At 48.3% G+C, this 20,663-nt stretch overlaps 1 protein-coding gene across 2 annotated transcripts in view; it reads left to right on the plus strand.

The window, feature by feature from the left end:
- Positions 1-20,663, plus strand: part of LOC144173652 (neuropeptide F receptor-like) — a 590,379-nt gene that overhangs the window by 304,596 nt on the left and 265,120 nt on the right. For both annotated transcript variants that reach the window (XM_077701988.1, XM_077701996.1), the window contains one exon: positions 828-930. The gene's annotated coding sequence lies outside the window, so the exon portion shown is untranslated. The remainder of the gene's footprint in view (positions 1-827; positions 931-20,663) is intronic.

Raw genomic sequence — 20,663 nt, forward strand, 5'->3', positions numbered from 1 at the left:
CGTAACGTCAAGACAAAGCGAAAAAGGAAGCTTTGAGCTGCGGCCAGGAAACCAATGTGGACCCGCGCTTTCTTGAATATTCTATAACCCAAACTTTTCAGTTTACGAAAGTAGCGGAAAATGGAAGGAGAGGAAAATGAAAAAAATAATAATAAAACGGCAGAAGAATAGAAATCGCGCCCGAACCACGCCATAATCCCCGGAGACTTGAGCGTTAGGAGCTGATGTGTGCATACATCAAACATAGTGCTTGTTTTAAAAAAATCGTAATAAATAAGCATTTACTTTCACTGGAATTGGAGGAACTTTGCGTAGGTTGGTGAAAGGAGCGGTGAGGATATAAAAAACTGCGTAAATAAGTCATATTTGGTTGTGAAAAGAACACAGGTAACTAAATATGAATATGTCCATGCTCCAAATAGCTTTAAAGTAGTGGAACGACTCTTTTCCTATCACGGAGCGCTGTTTCTTTGTTTCTCATATTATTATTATGATGTCGCATGTCCAAGACATTGAGCTACAAACTGTTGTGTAATTTCACATGGAAGTTCTCAAACTTGGCTTTCATGAATATTTTAGAAGCTTATCTTCTTGTCTGGGCGCCAAGCCTGGTTTTGTTATACTTGCCAGCGAAAAAGTTATGGGCGATCTCTGCCCCACAACGCTTAGTATAGCGGCAGAAAGCTTAAACATTTTTGCCCCTTAAACTTACTTCATATTGATATGCTGAACCTAATTCACTGTGATCTGATTTAGCCCATACGTTATTTTATTACTATATTTCAATGTGCTTATATTTTTCTATTTTTGTCTCTTTTTTCTTTCAGAGCTGCCCCCACGAAACAATAAATACTTGGCGCGGAACAAGAGCGTTATGCAGCACAGCGTCTATTGGTGAACGTCTCCAAAGAGGAGCCAGGAAACCCTGAGGTGAGCTCAGCACAGTGCGAGTTTGGGCTGGTTGGTGTCACTGATCTATTGCTTTCTTTAAAGCAGCCATGAAGACAAAATACAAATTGGGTTTATTAGAAAGACTGCTTAGTCGCGATAACAATGATACCAATATCACCGCAATCTTCGAACAAATAACGGAGATATTGAAGAAAACTTGTGAAGCAGTCGCGACCTTCTAGCCAATTTCCCGCAACTTTTCTATGACGTCACGGAACGTTGTTTGTGCGATTGGCGGCCGCCTAACTGACCTGTCGCGACGACTCATGACTGGACGTCTGTAATGGGGCCTCTAGTTCCATTTGACCGCATCACTTGAATGCTAACGCGCAGTTAACGCACTGAAAATTATGTTTTATTGTTGGCCCATATGACGTCATTCTTGCTCATAACACGCCACTGTGACGCAAAATTTGAAAGTTTTGAAATAATTCTTGCTTTTTTTTTCGTTAAAAAAACATCCTTTGTGGCTGTAATGGAGCTGAGTGAGATACTGAACCCTAGTTCTTCCAAATTAAATGAAGTTGTATTTTCTCTTCATGGCTCCTTTAACGCAAAAAGCAGACAAACAGCAGAGGGATGAAGCGAGCTCCGTGGCGAGGGCTGAGCACAGAATACTTTTTTTAGGGCGGGAAGGCTTTCGGATAGCGAGCGAATTTCGTTCAGTCCAAAGAGCACAAATACCGAATCTAGTTGGTCTAATGGCAACCAAGACGCAAAAGCAAGGGTTCTTCCGACCCTTTATCTCTGTCTTGCGCGGATTTTGCACGTCCGGTTAGTTTGTGTGTGTGTGTGTGTGTGAGGGGGGGGGGGCTGAGAGGGGGGGTATTAACTGAAGATTTGGTGGCTGATGCTTTCGTTTCAACATTTGAGGTAAAAGCCATGAGGCGCGACACACACGGACATACCAGCGAACGATGGACGCAGAGCCTCCGCCGTCGAGTTCCCTTCTGTGTCCGCCTGTTGTATGGGGAAGTAGTGAAGGCTATGCTTGCCGCATATCGCATGGGGCGGCCTGCATGATCCCTCGAATGCTGCGCAGACATTTGGTGGCCATTCAGTGCCCTACAACTAATTTCACAATGCTCTAAATGTGAACCAGAGAGCAAAAGGGAAACAAGGAAGTTGTTCCCCCTAGGAAAGAGGCAGTGGGGAAAGCCGACTGAGAAAATGTCCAGCCAGCAAAATCCTCGCCGTGTTCGCAATCCTACACAAACTTGAGTCTTCCGTGGCTTGTTCACCACCGCCGCCACAGTGAACAAGGAACGAAATGCGCCACAGACTAGGCGCATAGAACTGCTCTGCCAACTGGAATTCCCTTTGCGCTTTCACTTGTACGACAGCGCGCTCATTCCCGTTTCCGTTCTCCGCGCTTTAGCGCTTATTCCTTCGTCGCCTCCGCGTTGTGAAAGGCAACGAAGAGGATCACCTTCAGGTCACTAATTTGCTTTGGCCGTTTAGTCGACACTGTTTTTGTGTTTCTAGTTCTCAATATATCATGTCACTATAAGTCAGTGGGGGCGGAGTTACCACTCTGGAATTGAAAAGACTCCGGATTCCTGCCACATTTTAGCGATGGCGGAATGGAATGGGAATGGAATCAGGACAACGCTTGGAGGAATAGAATGGAACGGAGGAATGGAATGGGAATGTAATTAAGCGGCTTTTTCCCGGAATGCAATGGAAATGAAATAATTGTGGTTTTTAGACCAGGGCGTCACCATCGCTGGCGCCTTCCGGCGACTTAATTAGTCTCAGGCTGCAGTTTAGAAGCTTGTTCATACTCCGAATTTTAAGCTGTGTTTTCCATGGCTTTGCTTAGTGCTAGTTAGCGCTTTGTACTGCACAAAAAGGGTTTTTAGCTCACAGTAGCTCCCACGCATGCAGATAAGTGGGCGCGAAATGGTACAGGGGTTTTGGGAGACCAGAAAAAGCTGGACCAGAAAAAAATGTTCTAAGTTAGTGGTTTATGGAGCACCAGTACTTTCATAATGTTTTATTCTTCTGGCTGCCTTCGACATTTTAGTACAACGCTGTCAGAGCCTTGATCACTCATCTGAAGTACATACGGCATGAAACTCATTCGTTGCATCATATCAACTGAATTATCCTTTTTCACCTATTTTCTGACTCCGCACATTGAGCAACAGCCCATTTTCATTATTTGGGTTTGGTAACTGAAAAAGAAGCGTGAAGTCGCTGGAGTTAGGCTAATTTGTCTGCGAAGAAATGATTAGATACCTTGTGGGCAAATTTAGCTCCATGTAGGGTTTCAGGTCAGTTTACTGTAGCTGTGCATGTTGCATGCAGTAGCGATTGCTGATGCAGCACGGAGCTCTTAGTCGCTGGGGCAAAGTCCATCCATGCCGCTCAACGCTGGCTTCCCACGACGAAATGCCTCGAACAAATGGACCGCGGTTTTTCTCCTTTCGGGGTGAATCGGCACGCCTGGCCGGTGGCGCCGTTAGGTCGGCTCTTCCTGCTTTTGCTGGCTTTTTGAGGCATGGCCTTCTATGTACAACTGTCCGTGGCGCCGACGGCAAACGGGCGTCTCACGGGCAGGCGCAGCGTGCCCAGGCCGCCAGCTGGGGGAAAGCATCAAGAAGAGGGGGGGGGAGGAGGAGGAAGTGGAGGGCTAAGGGTTAAATTAACGGGCGAACGGCGTTTCTCCCCGCAAGCAGACATTGCGTAAGCTTGCAGCTAGCAAACAATATAATTGATTGATTGTAGCGTTTAACGCGCCGATGCAACGCAGGCGATGAGGTGCGCCGTAGTGGAGGGCTCCGGATTAATTTTGACCACCTGGGGATCTTTAACGTACGCCGAAATCTCGTACGCACGGGCGTTTTTGCTTTTCGCCTTCATCAGAAAAGCGGCCGCCCCGGCCGGAAAACGAACCCACGTCCTCGTGCTCAGCAGCACAACGCCTTAGCCACTGAGCCACCGCGTCGGGTTAGCAAACAATATAGAGCGTCCGTAAATGAAGCAGCGAGTCTTCTTGGCGTTCTCCTAACACCCTCCATACCCGGTGCGGAATGAGCAGCCTTGTAACTTGCCAGTCGACCCGGTACACGTCTCCAGGAATACGGCGCCAACCGGTCGACCGTTGCAGCCAGGCACCTTGGCTCCAGCAAAGGCACATAATGGTCTAATCTTAACAACGCCCATGCTCGCCGCATGCCTGACCCCCCCCCTCTATGGACCATGTGATAGAGTAAAATTAAAACCAAGGCGGCAAATAGAAAATTGTGGGTGAGGGCCCTGCGTGCCCGGCCCCCGCCAAAGCGTAAGAAGAGAGTTGCGGATTCGTTACTCCCCGCTTTGCTACGGTAGTGCGGAGCTGAGATATATGATTACATTAGATATTATATACGTCGATGCAGAGGAGACAATTGCCAGAGGGCGTCTATTTCTATCAGTTCGGGCTACAGCAGTGCCCTTGGTTGCGAGTGTTTTGGCAGCTCTCAGCAGTGCGACACCGTGCTTCGCTTCCATCCGAGTGTGCGGCCCTCTCCCAAGGCTTGTTGGACCGCGCCCGGCAGTCGGCCGCACATCGTGCACTCAGCGGTACACAAATATATTGTTAATACAGAAAAAAGAAGGAAAAACGAATAAGCAATGAACACAGAATATGAGTAGACAAAAAACACAACAAAATACAAGAAACATGTATGTCAACCACGTAAATCAAAAACAGCGGATCGAGTGTGAGCGCGGTTGCAGAGCGAGAACAGTTCGGCGGGAAGAGCATTTAGAATCGAAGGGGCATAAAGGTGCACAACCACTCACCATACTTCGTACGAGCTATCGGAATTACAGAATTACCACGCGAGCGAAGGTCACGCTGAGGATCTCGGAACAACACAGAAAAATCAGGCGCGCGTAACAATTGAAAGACATCTACGTGAGACTCATGCGACAAACCATGCATAACAGAGCACAGACCTGAGAACAGATTTCAATATAAAATTGATCTTGTGTTTCCAGAAGGCGGTACGGAAATTAAAACTGCAAATGCTATACCGCACCCCACTGTAATCAAGCGCATAAGTTATTTGTTTACGTATGTTTAACGGGCGTAAGGCTTCAATTGAAACGTGAGACAAGAAATATTTTAGAGTTCGTTTATACGTGAGCTGAGTGGCTATTCCAAGATATATCGAAATCAAATAATGAACTAAGTATTTAACAGTAGACACAAGCGCAACAGGTGTACATGCACCCGGGACACAATCACTGGTATGCAAATAAATTGCAATATGGTGAAAAATAGGTTTAGTCCGACTTTGTAAACAGACCACTTGCGACTTCTTGTTCTTTATGTTAATTAAAGTATCTCTGTATCAGCGCATTACCTGCATGCGGTCATGCTGCAAGTATTCCATTGCTAGTTCATAATTCTTATGTCTGGATACAAGTATCGTGTCATCCGCATACTGGAAATCTTTTCTGCGAGTGCATGAACCCCTCAGATCAAATGGAAGGGGGGGGGGGGCAATTTAGCTTATCTGAAAATGGTTGAAGCGTAAGAAACAACGCTGATATACATAAAAAAATGACACTCCACTCCTTATATCATTAGCCTACTCAGGTCCACTGCAGGACGAACCATTGACATCCAACCGCTCCTGTCCTGCGCTGTTGGAGTCCATTGTTTACCCCCGAATTTCTTTATGTCATCCTTCCATCCGGCGAACGCCCTTCCCTTTCTTCTGGACCGATCTCTTGGTATCCGCTTTGTTAGCCTAACTGTCCACCGGTTGCCGGTTCGTCTGATTGCGTGGCCAGCCCAAGTTAATTTCTTTTTCTTTATTTGAACTGTGGCATCTTCTGCTCTAGTTTGTTCTCTGATCCAGGTAGCTCGTTTCCGGTCCCTGAGTGTTACCCTTAACATTATTCGATCCATGGCCCATTAAGAAGACCCGTGGTTGCTTTACAGTTGTTTAGTAAGGCGCCAAGCTTCAGCTGCGTATATCATCACCGTTCATGCACAGGTATATAGTGGTTGCAGATTTTAAGTGCAGAGCACTTTACGGGCTCGCCTTGTCGTCTTAGCTCGCTAACGGTCGATGCGTCTGCCGGAATCAGGCGGCGCAGCGAGATAACGGACCCAAGTAGAATTACGCGTTCGAAATGACGCAAAACAGCTCCAGAATACGAAATTAAAGCAAGCGCAAAAAGAACAAAACTTCCGCAGGCGCATTTTCAGGCAGGGGGCGTGCGAGCATTGCGAAGGTGGTAAATTTGAAAGGCATTGGGTGGCAGCAGTGAGCGAATAACGGCGCTGCAGCTCAACTGCTCTGCACTTCCGACAGCTTTCACATTGAGTGGAACGGTTATAATTTTTCTTACTTTTCATTATATTGGAGTGCTTGCTGAGCGCTCCACAACCCATATCTAATCTGCGTCGGATTTCTCTCTCGTGGTTACCCGCCGTGGTGGCTCAGTGGCTAAGGCGTTGCGCTGCTGAGCACGAGGTCGCGGGTTCGATTCCCGGCCGCGGCGGCCGCTTTTCTGATGGAGGCGAAAAGCAAAAATGCCCGTGTGTGCGAGATTTAGGCGCACGTTAAAGATCCCCAGGTGGTCAAAATCAATCCGTAGCCCTCCACTACGGCGCGCCTCATCGCCTGCGTTGCGTCGGCGCGTTAAACCCTACAATCAATCAATCTCTCTCGTGGGTGGGGTCATCACTAACCATCTGTCGGAGGTAGTTGTATTCTTTTACTTCTTCTAGGGTTTTGTTTCCTAAGCTAAAGAGGGTGTTTTTGAATGATTTTTCATGTTTATTTTAGCTCTACGGCCGCTCTTCCTGATTGTAGTTCCTCAAGCATTGTTGCGGGTGTTCTGCTGTTTCACTCAGCATTACTATGTCGCCCGCAAACCTCAAATGGCTCAAGTGTTTCCCGTTTATCCTTACTCCTGTGTTTTCCCAGTCAAGCTTTCTCAATACCCCCTCCAGACATGCTGTGAAAAGTTTTCCTTGTGGAAGATTATCCTGGGCGTGCATTCCTTAAATATGTCTTCTAGAAGTCTTACGTAGGTCTCCTCTATTGTCTGGTAATTTAATGCTAATAGCACGGTTGCAGTGAGTATAGAATCAAACGCTTTCTGATAATCTATAAATGCCATGTAAAGGGGTTTAGTGTACTATGTGGATATTTCTATCACTTGATTGACGACATAGATGTGATTGATGGTTGAGTATCCCTTCCTAAACCTAGCCTGCTCTCTGGGTTTTTGGGAATCCAGGCTGTCACCTATGCGGCTAACTATAACTTTGGGAAACAGCTTCTAAGCAAGTGAGAATATGCTGATGTATCTGTAGTTGTCGAGGTCCTTGGTACATCCCGTTATATGGATCAGAATAATGTTAGCTTTTTTTCCAGGCTGCTATGGGCATTTTTTGAGCCCATAAGCATTCCGAAAACAGTGCAGCAAGCTTTTCCAGTACAATATCTCCTCCCTCCTTCAAAATATTCACTGTTAGGCCGTTGTCACCTGCAGCTTTTCCTATTTTCATGCATTTTAGAGCTTTTCCTATTTCTTTATAGTCACTAGTGGGACATCCCACGTTGAACTTGTACGCTCAGTAGTTTTCCCTGGTCTAGCGTCGCTGGCATACAGCCTGGTGTAGAATCGTTCTGCTACCTTTATTATCTCATCTAAGCTGTGCGTAAAGTTACCCTGTTCGTTTCTCAGTGCGTAGATCCTGTCTTTGCCGGTGGCTAGCTTTCTATTAGTTGCTTTCAAGCTTCCCCCTATTCGCAATGTTTCCTCGATTACTGCCGTGTTATATGCATGAATATTGTTTGTTTTTCGTCTGTTAATCGGTTTCGACAGCTCGGCTAATTCAGTTTGGTCCACGGTACTTGACACTTCCATGTTCTTACATTTGGCAATTAGCTTCTTCGTTTTCTTAGTTAGTTTTTCAATGTGTTGCCCATGTTTTGCATCTCCCGCAGCTGCTGCTGATTCTCTGATTGCCGTTGTTAGGTTGTCATTTAGCCTGTCTACACTGACCTCTTTCTGCTCGTTTAGAAGATCGAATTTGTTTTGAAGAGTAATTGAAAACACCTGCGATCTGGCTCCGACTGCCTCCATGCGGGTTTTATTAGTTTGCACTAGTTTCCTTCTTTCTCTTTTGAGATTCAGCCTTAGCTTGCATCTAACTATCCTATATATATGATCGTTGCTCCGAAGCTTAGCACCTTTACATGATGCACAATACCTGGGTTGTGACTTAAAATGATGTGACTTTCGTTTTTTGTTGTACCATCGGGGATTTTTCATGTCCATTTCTTAATCCATCGTTTGTGGAAGACTGTTCGTCAACCTCAGGTTATTTCTCTTAGAAAATCACATTAGTGTATCTCCTCGACGGTTGCGATTGTCTGTTCCAAAGTTTCCCACTGACCTTTCTCCCATTTTCTTCTTACCGACCTATGCCTTAAAGTCTCCGATCACAGTCGCGCTGTGTTTTTTCCCTTCATTGGTGATTCGAAGTCTGCGTAGAAGCTGTTTACGGCTTTATCATCGTAGCTGGTTGTTGGCGCATAGGCCTGTACTATCTTTAACCTGTATTGATGTTTAGCTTGATCCGCAGTTCCGATGCGCACCTTGTTGCGACGTTTTCATCCCACCGCTAACAACCCGTTGCTGCATACGGGAGGGCTTACCCGAGCCGAGCTCCGTCGCCTCCGACATGCGTGTGGTAGCGTGGTGAAGCGAGCGGCCAGCTAATGTTGCTGCCTCGAAGAAGACCAGAAGCCGAAGGCAAACTTAAATTGTTTACTTCATGGTGAGAAATGGCCGAAGTCAGACAAGAACAATGCTCCGATGGGCGAGGTTACAGTACAGGACTCGAGCAGAGTGAAAACATGAATTCACTGCTCAAACAGGAATGAACTACAGAGATGGGGGAAGGGGGGGGGGTCTTATTTATACCCAAAGCGCCAATGGTCAAACCAAGCGTTCCATCTAGATTGTGCACACGACACGAACGGCACAGACCCACACACACTCTTTCCAGAGTTCGGGAGTGGTCGGTAGTAGCGGCGCACGCCGACTCCGAGACAGGGAAGAGAGGAGGTCTCCGCAACAGCTTCCGCGTCCTTCGAACAAGTCTCTGCGTGTTGCGTCGGCGCCACCGAAGTCTGAACCACGCCGATAGCGAGGCGCCAAGGATCCAGACATGTAGCGACGTGTTTGAATCCGTAGGCTGCAAGCGTGAGTCACCGAAAGGGGGGCCTGCTTGAAAGGCGCACGCAGTGGAGTCTTCGCCGCACAGTCAAGGAGTATTGCACAAAGCGCTGCGGCGGGCTGATTCGTAACAACCTTGCGATCCGGTTAGTCGACAGGGCTGTGGAGGTCGCTGCTGAGCGGGTGCCACCGGCAGCGATCGTGACCTGAATGGCATTAACCAAAATTAAGTTCCCTCCCCCTACCCTCCCTCCCGGCGAACTCGAAATTGATTGGGCGTTTTTGAGCGTGGTGTCATGGCATCAGTAACCTACATTCAAAAGAAAAGTTATTCAATGAACAGGGAAACGGATGGACTGACCTGCTCGGGAGATATGAATGCCGGCCGGGAGAAAACGGCCGGCAAGCAGAGTGGTGGGCACCGATAGCGTGGCTCCCTTTCGGACAGCCAGCGTACTGCAATCGTGACAGCCGTGCACACGCCCTGTAACCTTACATGTGGCCTGTGACAGAGGCCGATGGCGGTGACCATTGGCATTTCATTCAGGATGGCACAAAGATGCGACTAGGATTGCAGATTCCGTGCGGTGACGAACGAGCACGGCAATGGCGCGCGGAGAGTGCTCTCATTCAGTCACACGCGGGCGCCTGAGGGACAGAGGAGCGTATATTGCTGCGCTTGTGCAGATGCGTGCGCGTGATCACTCGAAATCGCATAGATGGGCAGCCACAGAGACGTGCTTATCGGCAGAAGTTCTCCAACAGCTTGACGGTTTGCATAAATTCGAAAATTCAAATTTCATGGGGTTCAACGGGCCGACGCTACACCGAGGCTCTGAGGCGCGCCGTGGTGGAGGGCTCCGGATTATCGTCGACTACCTGGGCGCCTTTAACGTGCGCAAAAATCTGGAAACACGGGCGTTTTCGCTTTTAGACTCCACCAAAAAGGCAGCCACCGCGGCCGGCACCAAACCCGCAATGTCCCTGGGCTCAGCAGCAGAACACCTTTGCCACTGAGCCACCGCGGCGGTTGGGCTCCCGCAAATGCCCCTGTGCTTTGGTCGCCGCACTGGACGGCAAAATTAATTTCTGAACTATATCTCAGCTTGCCTGTAGTGCGCGAGGCTCGCAGCCTTCGATGGGTATTTCTGCGCTGCTCCAGAAGTCCTTTTGTACGGTATTGCTGCTGCACTTGAACAGGTATCGTTTTGTCTCAACAATCAAACATGCACCAAACACCCGGTCCTCTTCGCAACGTGTTAAACACAGCGCACAGCAGATTGTTAGCAAATTAGCAAAAACAGCAAATGATTAGCGCTGCTGCACGCCATCGACAGAGACGTTAGCACACCGTTGGCAAGACATGGCACACCGTCACACTTTCCTTTGCATGCACCGTCGCTGCGTTATTTGCGCTTCGATAGTCTACCTTCCTCTACTTTGGTCGATTCGAGTGAGAGATAGACAGACAGACAAGTCAGAGGCCGGATTCGCACAGCCGATTTGACATCGCAAGGTGAAAGACAAGGTGAAAGACATTTCTAAAATGGGGAACAAGGACCCAGACAGTACTGTACAGACTTCTTTCGCCGACATCGCACGAAGAAAGCTACAGATTCGAAGATGTACACCCATGGTCGAAGAAAAAAAAAAAAAACTGGGAGTGCGTAACAAGGTAGGGCATTTTTCAGGCTCTAGAAATCTTGCTGAAGTCAATTTCGTCATTTTGAGCTGCTGTGAATCTTATTACTAGCAAGCTTGATCTTCTTATAAACAGCATTCCTAAGCGAGACGTGGTTCACTTATCCAGTGATTACGAGTTGACACAGTAGAGGTAGGAAACAGCGGTTATAAGGAGTCTACTGGCGTTAAGGGGTCTGTTTGGCCACGATTAAGAAGCAAGGTATGCCTCTTCAAATCCTCACCAGCATCTTCGGAAAGAACCGAACTCTCTTCAACTCTGCGGAAGCTAGACTATCGGCGCCCGTTCACTGAAAAGAAAATCCTGGTCCACTGGCCCTCTCCGTCATTTACGCATAAAGAGATAAAAGCGCTCCTGCGTTTTCTTAAAACTACGGACTTGCACAAAAGGTTGTAGCACTACCATCCATGAACTCACTGAACTTTTTTGTCTATAGTGTCCTATGGCTGGGCCCACCATTTTTCGCTCTGTTCGTACCTCACCTTTTCCTCTTCTTTTTCCCTCTTTTTCCTCATTCTTCCCCTCGCCTACGTGTAGGATAGCACTCTAGGCCACAGCCAGGTTAACATTCCCGCCTTTTCTTTACCTTCTCTCTCTCTCTCTCTCGGTCAGTCTGTCTGTTGACGCGGCTTGCGACGCGGTTGCCCAAGTCAACAGCTCTGGATAGGGAGAAAGCCGCTGCACATCGTCATTTTATCATCATGAATAATAAGCTCTTTTTTTCTCTCCTTTTAGTGGAAGCTATTAAACGATGACTATAGCAGGATGAAACGAGCCGATCATTTTGCGAGAAAGCAGAGAGAGACGACGACGTAATGCCGGGCTCTCGTCTGGGAATCGCTGGACCAGGGATCGCGCCTGCAGGCTCAAGCGTGCTGTACCCGGCCTCCCATCCGTGACGGGCCGACGTGTGGCGGGCTTACGGGGCCCGGCGGCATTACGGAGAAGCGCTGGGCACGTGCGAAAGGAGTCACGCTCAGCGCCGACCGGGGCGCCCCCTTGCAGCGACGTGATATGAAGCCCAACAATCGCCTCATTTGTCCAAGGGCGCTGCGTATTATGTCATCGCTCCTGAGAGGACCTGTCAGCTGGCGCAGATAGCGCGAATAGCGTTTGCTCGCGTGCGCGGGGTCTGCATCCGTGATGAGCCCCCGCGAGCGTCAGACGACGCTGCTGCATGCGCTGTTGTCTGCAGTTCGCCCACGGGCAATACGTGTCCTGGCCGCCACGGTCCGTGGGGGACAATAGCGCTGCAGTTGGGGGAGCACGTCGTAATACGAGAGTTTGGCTATGCCGGCTTTCGAGGCAGGCTATGCAAAAACGCCCTATGCCCCTTTCCCTCTCTCCCCCAACTCCTTTGAACATTTCCTCAGTTAGTGCTTCTGCTCTTGTTATTGTCTTCCGAAAAGAAATATATTTTTAAGGCGTGCATACTATGCCGAGGGCGGAACGCGAACAGTCTAATGCATTGTATCTGGAAAAAAAACCTGCGCAATTGGCAAAGTTCGGATATTTAATCGTTATAAAAGCGTAAAAGATTATTGTAAAAAATAACAAAAGAGAGAATATAGCCGTAATAAAACAAAGGTCGCCCAACTTGGCTATTCATATACCCAAATCTGGCAACCATTGTCGAACGCAGAGAACTCGAAAAAGGCATTGGAAAAATTTAAACTGGGCTTACGAAACCCAAAACATCTATCAAATCAACTGAAAGAAAAAGAAAAACTACAAGCACAGAGGCGCTGTGTTCGTTCACATGTTCCTTAAATGTCCAGCAAGGAAACACAAGGTTGGTGAAATAAAGCAATGTCATAACAATGCTTCCACATTATGCAGATAATTGCCGATTTTCGATAATCGCGGATTATCGGCTCGTTTATGGACGTAGCCAAAAATTTTGCTCGGGGAGGGGGGGGGGGGGGGGGGTGCGAGGCTGAGATTGCACCTCGACCTCCTCCATATGATTTTTCAGGGGACTAAAATTATGTATAATAAATACATATATAATAACTGATAAAATACATAACTAGTATCAGAAACTAGCTTCTGAAATTTATAACTAATAACTGAAAATCCATAACTATTGACTGCCAGGAACAACGACAAATAAAATATTTATAACAAAATTTATTCGTATGTTCCGAGAATTTGGCAGAATTGCTCTCACTGCTTGTAATTTCTGTTTCGCCTACACAAAAAAACAGCACCTAAAAGAAATATGGAAATTTAGAACTAATATAAAGATAGTGGCTCACAAAACATCGAAGCAAAAGACATGGAAGTAAAGAACTAATTCATCTAGAACCAACAAAGCACGGAGCGGACATAATAAACGTGCAAAGCACGAAACAGACAACTTGTGGGTGGACGTTTTATGTCATTGTCGCTTTGTCAGCCACGAATCTCTTGTTTAAATCTTAACACCTCTGTCTTTTATTCCAATGTACTCCGTAGGAGCAGGTTGTCAACCTTCGCGCACTGCGAGTAATTGCAACAGAATTGAGTCGCACCAAAAATATGTCATAATATGCAGTTGTGGTTAATAAAGCGAGAAATTATTTTGATCAGGGAAACAAAAGTGTCACTGGCAACAAAGTGCCCATTTATACAAAAAGTCCGTTCCACATGGTGCGAATTTACCTACGAGTTCGCTGCTGCGCCGCCGCTCGTGCAACAAAACGACCTATTTTTGTAGCTGTGCAAATAGTTTCCCCGCACGAGCGGCACCGAAGCGGCGGATTCGCAGATAAATTCGTAAGGGGGGACACGAAGTCCGAAGTCGTTAGAGCACTGCTTTCCGGTGGCGGCACTGGTTGCATGTAGGTACTGAAGAGCCAGGCCTTCTGTTTCGCCCGTGAATCTCCCCTAGTTTGTTCTGAGCAGCGACTCACCGTTGCCCCGCGGAGCACGAACTCGAAGAACACCCCCTTGGATGAAGGCCTTGCATAGGAGATAGGTATGCCAGTAGGGAAACGAGCCACTGAGGGAGATTAGGTGCGCGTTCCAGACGGGATTTCTATGGTTCTAGACAAAATCTTGAGATGTTTTCGGGCGCAGTGGTTGGATTGGTTTACGACAGCGTGACGAAATTTCGGGAGGGGGGAGGGGGGCTGAAGCCTCATAAGCCCCCCTTCCCTCCCGACACCCCTGTCTCCTTAGTCATGCTGCCGTCGCCTTCCATTCAAAGAGTTGCAGGTGCGGGTCTCACGCAGGGTAGACGAACCGTCTTCAATAAGACATCGTCCGCGACACGGATAATTCGGTCGCTGGCCACAACACGCTACTTAGGGTCGACGTCCAAGCTTAAGTGTGTCGGGTCAGCAACCCGATCATAACGGCACATTTAAAGGAAGAAAGCAATAAATATGCACATCATGAATGTCTATAACTGCAGCGGCGACGCCGCGTTATTTCTGAATTCCAAGTGGAGTCTCACCAAAGCAAGAACAACAAGCAAGCAAGTCTCAACAAAGCGCTATTGTTGGAAGGCCGATAAGCAGGGTTACGAATAGCACTCGCCACGCAGGTAACACTGGGATAATGGATCTGTGAAGCTAAAACACATTATCAAGCCAAAGAATGTCTTTTGAGTTACCATCCCACACCAATTTACTGCCTCACAGCGTATTCTTGGATTCCCTCTGTGAAGAATTAGCGATGGCCGTATTGAGTTTCTTTGCGTTCATCTTAGGTTCTAGTAGAATGCCAAGGCAACCTCGGTAATCATTTTGCCTCCTCCTGGCAGTTTGCCTCCGGGAGGCAGTTCTAAGATTACGGTTGGGGCCCCTGCAGACCCTTTTGGCCAGTACTGGTCAAGGTGGGTATTGGCCAGACCAACACTGGCAGGAAGTGACTCGGCAGGAAACGCGCTCCCTTTCGGCTTCTCTCATATCTCGTTCTTTTCGTATGCAGTTTTTTCGGTCGCTCTTTGTCTTTATCATCCTTTCTCTCATTTCTCACGGCTTTCTTTCATTTGTATTTCCTACCGCTTTTTTTGTTTCTTAGCATTTTCTGTGTCCCTCTAGCTCGTTCCTCTCTCTTTTTAATTTTTTTTTTATTGTGGTAGACAGTAAACTTTCTTCAATACGAACTCTAAGAAACCGTGAAAATTTATTCGGGTTGCCAGAAATTCGTCGAAAGCAGACTTTTTTTTGCATCGTGCATGTCACATAAGTGTGGTTCATCGTAACCATGAAATTCGTCATGACGGAGTTCGCACAAGCCAGAGTGTACTGTAATTGGGTTTTAAAAAAGCATGCACCCCTCCGTCGAACGACAACAACGGTGGTTGGATGCGAAGCTTTCTGGTGATGGATTCCATAGTGTGATAATCTCACACGGCGAGTGTGTGCTCCCCTGGAGGTATGCACCGCTTTTCTAGGATAACCGCAGCAACTCTCGGGTGTGCACTTTGTAGGACTAACGATGGTTTGGGATCTACGGCGCGAATCGGCACCTGCTGCTTCGCGTACAGTGAGTACTTTTTCGAGTGGGTGCTGGTTCAAGGTACGAAACCTCAAAATGTTACGTTAGGCTTAACGTCCTAAACCTCAAAATGCGACGTTAGGCCTACCGTCCTGCGGCGAACAGCTTTCCGGCATGCAGAGAAACGCCATTCTCATCGTACGTCGAGTTGTGGTCAACGGCTGTCCACGTTCACCTCAGAACATGACGTCAGGCCTATATACGACGCACCGTCGCACGCCCGCGTCGCCTCAGCCCTCTGCTGCATATCGACCTTTAGCGGAGGGGGCCTAACGGAGCTGTTGCCATGCTTTACAGGGAAGCGCCTCATTTTTTTTAATAGGTCTTGCCAGTCTGTTCAGCACCGATGGGATGATGCAAGTAATTTTAATAGAGAAGTCGCCGTCGTCCGCATTTGCCACCAAGTGGCAAACCCCTGCTCGTGGTATCCGTGTGCTACCAGCCGCAATGTAACTCGCGGACAGGGGACACATATGATTGGATTTCCCATACACTTTCTCTAAAATTTATCGGCCCCGTTATTATTGGTGGAGATTCTAATAATAAGAGCCCACAATGGGGTTACTTCCATTGGGATCTCTGTGGAAAACTTTTGCAACAAATGCCGTAATTTAGCACCCTACAACTCTGCAATGAACCTTTCGTTCCTACTCGAATCCGGCTTCACAGCTCACAACGAGATACCACTCCGCATCTTACCATCGTTACACCGGGCATTGTAAAAAGATGGCAGGCTCTAACGTGTACGTGAGGCAGCGACCACTCCCTGCTTCTAATCCATCTAAGCGATAAAAAATTACGCACTAAGAATACGTGTACTACCGTTAAGTGGAATGTCTTTCATTTACATTTTCATATGGCTCTCCAACCTGACCTCGCTGAGTTCGTCGCCACCCTGAATGAAGCACGCAGCTTAGCTCTTGAATCAGCGACTAGTACCGTCGAAGTCGATCTACCGGATGCGCACATGCAGAAATTCCCTGGTGAACGCCTCACAAAAACGTATCGAGTACACGTAAAATGCCACAACGATCTAATAAAACTTAAATGCTACTACAAGAAGATAAATGAATACCAGAAAATGGTTCAGTCTGAAAATTCGCACAATTCTTTGTGGACGCCTTGGAGAGGAGAGAGATATCTCGCGCCTGTGGGGCCTTTTTCGAAGTCTAAGCGGTCGAGAAAAGGCAAGACGGCAGATCGTAGAGGAAATGTACTACTGTCGGCAAAAACTTTTCTATAACACTCGAGCGGCGTGCTCTGGACTGCGCGGGAGACACTTAGTGATAATGCCTCGTTTGAGATAGGTAGAATGTGAGCATGCGCAGCCGGTATCAGCGCGATGGCTGTGGCCCTCCTCACTGTGCCTGTCGCCTTGGCTTCCATACCTTCTTTGACCGTAATAAGAGCTGCATGCTAGCGCTGCCGGGCCGGGAAACGAAAGGGGAGATTAGCCGCGCTAGCGCACGCTGCTGCTTTAGCTTTGGCGCACAGCTGTTCATTACGTCATCGTTCTGCCAATACATTGCATGAATAGCGCGTGCAGTACTACATGGTTTCTGCGCTTGGCTTTCCACGTCACTGCTGACGGGCTAACGCCACAGTATTTAATGCACTGTGCAAGCGATAACGGACCGATACCTAGTCACTCCAGAACGCCGGTAGCGATGCGTTTTCGCCGATTGTTCGTTTTCTCGCATACAGAAAAAACAACTCCTTTCTAGATTCCGTAGGGCGCTGCGAAAATTATGCGGCGTTGCACGTAAACGCAGCCAACGCTGTACTAACAATCGCTAATCTTCACTTTTGTTTCCCGGCCCAGAAGCGCAGACAGCGCTTCTCACGGCGAAAGAAGGTACGGAAGCCAAGGCGACGGGCACAGCGACAAGAGAAACAGCCATCGCGCTGATGCGGGTCGCGCATGCTCACATTCTACCGGTCTCAAACCAGGCGTTATCACTAGATGTCTCCTGCGCAGTCCGTAGTACGCCGCTCGAGTGTTATAGACAAGCCTTTTGCCGACTGTACTTGCACTCTGACTACCCTGTAGTTGAAAAAAAAACTTTTAACGACCTTTTTCCCTCATGCAACTACCGACGAAACGGCTCTTCGTCCCCTGCCTGTTATCAAGATTACTACACCCCTTGGAGACCTTGACTCCCATTTCACTTTGAACGAACTCCAATTTGCTATGTCACAACAAAAGCCGAAGTCAGCAGTGGGCCATGACCAAATGAAATGGCAGGATATGCGTAATCTAGCACCTAATGACCAAGAGGCACTTTTGGTTCTCGTAAACCAATCCTGGGACACTGCAGAAGTTCCTGACCACCTCAAAGCAACTACTATTCATCCAATACCCAAGCCGCGTAAAGAACCTCGTAAACCCGAAAACCTCAGGCCTATTGCATTGACCCCTGTCCCATGCAAGTTATTAGAGCGAATGATCAATAACAGGCTTCAACATCATCTCGAGCAGACTGGTTAATTTCACCCTGCCCTAACTGGCTTCTGGCTTAATTTGGGAACGCGTGACTATCTTTGGCTTCTCCGTCGAGTAAGTGAACCGAACATCCCGCGAGAGTACTTCTGAATACATCGCGGCTCTCGATATTGACAAGGCTTTCGACAACGTCAGCCAAGAGGGCATACCCCGAGAATTGGCCGCTGCCTTCCCCAGTAAAAAGGCGCAGAAATGGGTTTGTTGTTTTCTAGAGAACCGACCCATATACGTCTAAACCAGCGGGACGGAATGCCCAAAACCTACTAACTTTGACAGAGGTGTTCCTCAAGGCTCGATTCTCGGGCCTATATTATTCAACCTGACTATGAACCACGTTGCTCGTACACTGAAACAGACTCTGCTGCTCGCTTCGCCATGTATAGAGATGATATCGTCGTGTGGACAGAAGCTGCCGACTATGACTCCAAAGAAGGCATGCGAATTGAGCTTCAAGGTGCTGTGTTCAGCTTGGAGCGAACACTCGCTACATTTAATCTTCAATTATTTCCTAATGAAGCAGAATTGCTCAGCGTGGACGGCAAACGTTCGAGAAACCCGGGTCAAACCATCAAACTTCAAGTGGCGGACAAGGTTATTCCCTCTAAAATGGCATTATTAAGCTCCTGGGGCTGCAAATAAGCAGCTGCAATAGTCCCGCTGCATGGATCCCCCATTTAAGAACTACTTGGTGCTCAACCATTCACTTGATGACTCGAATCTGTGGAAAATATGGCGGATCACGTCAGAACGCATGTCTCGTGCTTGCTCGTGCCGTTGCGCTCGGATGGCTGACTTCCGGGTTCCCCGTTTATGAATTGTGTTCCCGCCATTTAATCGAGCTGAACATCCTTAACAGACATCTAACCCGGACCATCTCGGGGCTTCAGTGTCGGAAGCCGTCTCGCCACCTCCCATCGTTAACCTGGTAGAGGAGACGACGCTTCGCTTTCAGAAGCACCCTCAATATGTACCTCAAGGACAATCTATTTTGAAGTGGGACGCATTAAACAGCACTTTTAATGCTGGGAGCTAACCGCCCTGGGCCATCTGAGACGCCGCCTCAGGTGGCCCAGGGCGGTTACGGCGCCGACGCCTGAGGCGCCGTAACTGCCGTGCGGGAACAATATGTTCGCACTCTCGCTAACGACAAAACTCCTTACGAAATCGATGTTTTTACCGACGCAGCAATGAACGGCACAACAGCAGCGGTTGCCTGGACCTGCCCTGACATCCCCCTGCTTAATGGCTCTCGCAACATCACAAACACATACGGTGTTACTCGTGGGGGCAAGATTTTGTCTTGAGGGGGGCAAACACATTGTATTGGGGGGAAAAGGGAGAGGGCGATGGGTCGAGGCAATTTGTGCTGGGCTGGTCTAAGGGGCAAGCGCCTCTTCTGAACCCCCGCCTACCCCCATGGTCTCACTGATGAAGTCGAGCTTTTCGGTATCCTGGGCGCGATACAGGCCCTACAAAATGCGTCCTCATTTGTCACCCCCAACAAGTTCCGCGTTATCTCCAGCGTCGCTCTAGGGAATTGAATAGTACCTTCTCGCCCACTTCTACGGTCCGCAAAATTCTTTACAAAATCTGGTACCTCACTCACGATGGGGTCAAGATACGCCTGGTCTGGACTCTGGCCAACACGCATGGAGCGGACGGAAACCAGTAGGCGCCTAATGCTGCCCGGGAGTGTTTAGACAATCCTCCCATGGTTCCCACGTCTATCCAGGAACAACTTTATCCACAACACGCATGCGAACTGGACTGGCCGCAAAAATACCGTCAAACAAAGAACCTCAGCCGGCAACGGCTTGCCGACGCCTCACCGCCTGGTCTTCATGCTCTTCTGCAGTCCCTGCCAAGAACAGGAGAAATTTTTGCCAATAAAGTCTACGCTGACTCGGCCTACACTCCGGACGTCCTCTCCAAATGGACAACGCATAGGCACCTTGCTAGTCCTCGCTGCCCCTACTGCGGCACCAACAATACACAGAACCTTTTCGACCTCACCTGGGCATGTTTAGCTTACTCAACTGACCGCGACCAGTTCCTCACAACGCAAATACGACCGACGACCTCTGCAGAACACATCCAGTATGTCAGAAATAACCCCCAGATGTTACAGAAAATTACAGAGTTCGGTCTAAAAGCAGGTCGCTACAAAGTAGTATGATCGTCACCCCTGTCTAGATGAACCCTGAAGCGCATCCTTTGTGGCTCTCGAAAGTGCCTTATGAAACCGCGGATGATGATCGGCTCAGACTACAAGCGTGCGTATGGTCTCCCCATGGGCGTAACCAGACATAACGTGCTTGAGGCCCGTTTCTCCCTTCCCCTTCCCTCGTTCCCATATCCCACAACAGGGCCTCTTCGCCTCCTCCTTGTAATAAAGTCATCCATCCCCTTCACCCACCACCACCATCACCGTCAGAAAAAGTTGGTTTGCCTGCAGTGCCTTTTGGGTGGACTACAGGCGACATCAGCGAGAGGCTGACAGCTTCGATTTAAAAGTCTGCATGTATGTCCGTGCACCTGATTCTGCTAGACGCAAATAAAAGGCGATCATTCATGCTGAGTGCAAAAATACGTATGTGAGATAATCGATGGGAATGCACACCACCCCTCTGTCCGCCCGCACCCTCTGTCCGCCCACAAACATTTAGGCTACACAGCAGTATAAACCGTCTTATGACCTTAAGGAGGAGTGGGAGGGGGGGAGAAGATGCTGGCATCATGCGTCTCCTCTTTCCTGCCTTCCACCCCACAACATTATTATTATTAATATTATTATATTATTATTTTCTCCAAGGTTTGTAC

This window comes from Haemaphysalis longicornis, unplaced genomic scaffold (genome assembly GCF_048455015.1).
Source record: "Haemaphysalis longicornis isolate Haplotype H1 unplaced genomic scaffold, Haemaphysalis longicornis Haplotype H1 scaffold_1, whole genome shotgun sequence".
Classification (NCBI taxonomy): domain Eukaryota; kingdom Metazoa; phylum Arthropoda; class Arachnida; order Ixodida; family Ixodidae; genus Haemaphysalis; species Haemaphysalis longicornis.